A 4,239-nucleotide genomic window follows, 5' to 3' on the forward strand; every position below is an offset into this window, starting at 1 on the left:
CGGACTAGATGATCTGCTCAGGTCCCTTCCGACCCTACAAACTATGAAACTATGAAACTATGGAACCTGGCCTGGATTTACAAAGAGTGTACAGGCTGGTGGGGCCAACCTGACAATGCACCCTGCCCCCCAGGCACCAGCTTTCCCAGCAGGGGCAGGCCCCCACCCTTCTCCCAGGTTGGGAGGAAAGCTCCTTTGGAAGGTGTATATATGCTGAGGTCACTCTCGCCATGATTCAAAAATGTGTGAGTGGCTCTGAGTGATTCCCCCGCATCGGAGGTGCTCAGACAAGTCGAGGGAGCGTGCTCCTGGCTGAGGTGCGCAGGCCAAAGCCTCCTGAATGCTTGAGGGGTCAAAGATCCCATGCCAAAATATATATATTCCCCCCACTACTTTGCAAATGAACTCCACCTCTGAACGAATTCCAAAGCAGGCAATTGCTTTCAACCCGCCTCAGGTTGAATTTACCTCAACCCCCATCGCTGTCTTGCCTCGGGGAAGAGCTGCTGCCTGCCCTGCACCCTCTCCCTCCCCATGGAGATGCTGGCGCAGTGAGGAGCAGAGCAGAGTGGCCCCCGCACAGCTGAGCAGTAACTTACTGCCAGAACGGTGTCCCGCGCTGGTTCCAGTGCCTCCACCACACTCCACACCCAAAGTTTACAGGAAGCCGCAGCCCAGCTCCTCTCCAGGTGGTTGTGCGGCATTAAAAAGTTTGTGCGCAGCAAGATTTTTTTATTGTGCGTGGCCACTCATGTGTGCAGCTTAGAGGGAACTTTGGTATCTTGATAGTCCCATGAAATTTCTTTGTCCCTAATCTATGTATAAAAACACTAATTTAACCATTATAGAATGATAAAATGTTTTGTACACACACGGGTCAAGTAGTATTAGGTGACTGTTCTGATAACTCAAAACTGAGATCAGACCTTGCATGTTTATAAGTGACAATATTCACTAGAATGAAATTGCACCCAGGCATTAAGGATTTGTTTCCTAAAGCAATAATTACATTAGCAGCACATAACTTCTTAAGGAAAGAGAGCCTTGTAATTGAAGTACATGATCATAGGACAGGAGACCTAGACCAAGATAATCAAAGGAAACTTATATGTTATTTCTACCTTTCTAGAGCCACCATAAGATATCAGAAATAACCTCATTTTCTGAAAGTCAGACACTAAAATGATGCATTTAAAACTAAGGTACCCAAATCACTAGTCTTTTTCTGAATATTTTGTCTCTAGGGGTTATTCCTAGCTCTGCTTCTGACATCTTGTTTGGTCACTCAGCTTCTCTGTGACTGGGTTTCCTCATTTATAAAATGAGGATTAAGAACACTGATGGTTGGAGACTGTAAGTTATTAAAGCTTGTAACCTGCTTTGAGAATACTAATGGAAGTATAAAGTGTTTTTTACTTATTAAATATACTAGTGTTTTCATTAAGTAAAAATTGTATTGCAGATCTTTGTGACTAGGACTTATCGCTGAAAAAACTACTGGTTGGCAAAAATCAATTTAGAAACAGATCTAGTTACACCATTTTATTAGAAACAGATCAGTGGAACACCATTTTATTTTGGCTTAAACACCCCTTATTGATTAAGTTTGCATTGGCAAGTAATCAACTTTTAAACTGAAACTGGAGTGGCATACTGATTTAACCAGAACGGTATCTAACTTGATTTAGTTGGATATGGTGTATTTTTTTCATATTGTTAATGCCTTAAACCCCTTATTGCAAAAGTGGTACATTTCAACAGAAAAAAAGTGCAATGGGAGTAGCAAAGTGGAACTGGCAAAAACTTCTCAATATTAAACTTGTGATGATTGTGATATTTCTTCAGTGTGTAGGTGTTAATGGTTCATATGGAAACCAAGTCCTATGGGAGTTTTTAAGGAATGAAGCAAAATTAAAATAACGTGAGAATGAGGCTCAGAGCAGTTCCATTATGGATAGAGTACAATTGTGAAATATTTGCATTATGCAATCTGGAGGCAGTAAACCTAACCTTTGTGGGAAGGAGGTAAAAGTGCCTCATGAGGGAGATCAGTGAACCCCTTCAGCCAATGTGAGGGCAACACTGACAGAGTTCAGAGTGACCCACTGCTAGCACTACCCTGCCCAGAGGAATATTTAGACCTTTAACTCTTACACTGTCAGTCAAATGAATGTGTAGAAGGGTGCACTGTGCTACAATTAAATTTTCACTCTAGAATAGCAAAGCAAAAGAGAATAATGAGAATTAGGGATCAAATAAAATCTATCCTGTAGCTGCATGGAATAATATGGTGTTTCTTTAGAATCACTTTACTGCCAATCACAGGCTATTAAAAATACATATTTTAAAGTAACATGTTATTCCAAAATAACACAGTCTGGGCATGTCTACATGCAAGCTTTAATGTGCATTAGCCTATTTTAACATGTATTGAAGTGTCACCAAAAAACCATGCTCTTTAGCTAATGTGCATTAAAACATGCTAATATGCCCTTTCCTAGTACCTCAGAATAGAGGGTGCCTATACATGCACAGCAGAGGAAGTCCAGCACCTCAGAGCAAACTCAATTAATCAAGTGTGCTGGAGCCTGACAATTGCCATGCTACAGCAGCCTCCTGCCTATTGTGTATCAGTGTCCCTGCACTTAAAAATGGTGGTGGGCATGCTTGAACTACCTTCAGAGCGTGTGTAAAAGTTCCTGGAGGTACTAAATTTAATGTGCATTACCTAAAATGCATTAATGAAAATGTAGATATGCCCACTGACTAACAATAATCTGAATTTTAAATAGCCAAGATATATTTAAATAAGCTGAATTGGGAAAAGTAAGTAAATCTACCCTTGTGGAGAAGAGTATTGCAGAAAGACGATTTTTCCACTCTACTTCTTTAGCTACAAGGCCTCCAAATAAAGACACCATTTTCAGGTTGTCTCTTCTACTTTTCAGATGGTCAGAGCAGAAGGTCTAGAATGGCAAAGTACTGGATAATATACAACCCAAGCTACAATATGCTTCCAGAGTTTTAACAGAGTGCTGCATCACAAATTTATTGCCTTAGCTTGCACTATATGCAACATCTTTGTGTAAAACCCTCTTTGCCCTTGCCCAAAAAAAATTACAGTATTATTATGGAAAGAAATGGGCTTGGCATTTGCCCGGAAAGTGCTCTGGTCTGTGATCATCCCAATACTCGGTTCATGGGCTGGTGCTAAAGTGTTTGTCTCTTGTATAAGAGTTTATTCCTGTCCATCTGTTGGGGTGTGCTTGTTTGTCAGATTATTTGGTTTAATTCCATTAAGGCTTCAAAGGTGAGACACAAAACCTTGATTTGGGCCCAGTATTTAATAGGAGCCATTGAAGAAACAGCATTGGGATAATATATTTTCAGTAGCCTGTGCTGCCACACAAATGGTCTTCTGTGCTATGTAGTGTCTAAACAGCAACCTTCTTAAGGTCAGCAACTCCACACCTAAATAGAGCAAGTGAAAATAATCAAACCTACAGGTAATGAATTAGTGGCTCTGTATGGCAAATCCAAATCTAGTAAAAGATTATACAGTTTTCTTAGTATTTACAATGAAAAAAAAGGGAATCTGCATGGCTGTGGCTAATTGTATATCCAAAAGGGAATAGTTCAGGTGAACATAAAAGCTGAAAACTATCTTAATGATCTTTTAACCGGGTGTGGATTCAGGGTGGGGGTGCAGTGCTGCTGTTGTAGCCCTACCTCTTTGATTTCTGCTTCACCCAAACTTTAGAAACAAGTGCCTCAGAGGGACAGTGGTATTTCTATTCAGGCAGAGTTGGGGAGAGGTAAGATGACTCCATGGCTCATTATAAACTACCTAGTTCCTGATAATTGCTCTTCACTCTGCAGGTGTTAACAACTGTTTCTTCCTTTGAATGGTCTTGATGTTTGATTAATTAAACTATCCCTACTTCTGCAAATTTACCCATTCCTATTTCACCACCCTGAAGACTTTTTAAGTTTGACTAAATACCTTAACTCAATTTTAATCAGGTGAATTTTAATTACAATGACAGGCTGAGAGCCATGGGACTCTTTAGCTTGGAAAAGCGTAGGCTCAGGGGTGATCTGATGGCCACCTATAAGTTTATCAAGGGTGACCACCAGGATCTGGGGGCGCGTTTGTTCACCAGAGCGCCCCAAGGGATGACGAGGTCGAACGGTCACAAACTCCTGCAAGACCGTTTCAGGCTGGACATAAGGAAGAAT

This window comes from Crocodylus porosus, unplaced genomic scaffold, assembly GCF_001723895.1.
Source record: "Crocodylus porosus isolate Cpor-Errol unplaced genomic scaffold, CroPor_comp1, whole genome shotgun sequence".
NCBI classification, from domain to species: domain Eukaryota; kingdom Metazoa; phylum Chordata; order Crocodylia; family Crocodylidae; genus Crocodylus; species Crocodylus porosus.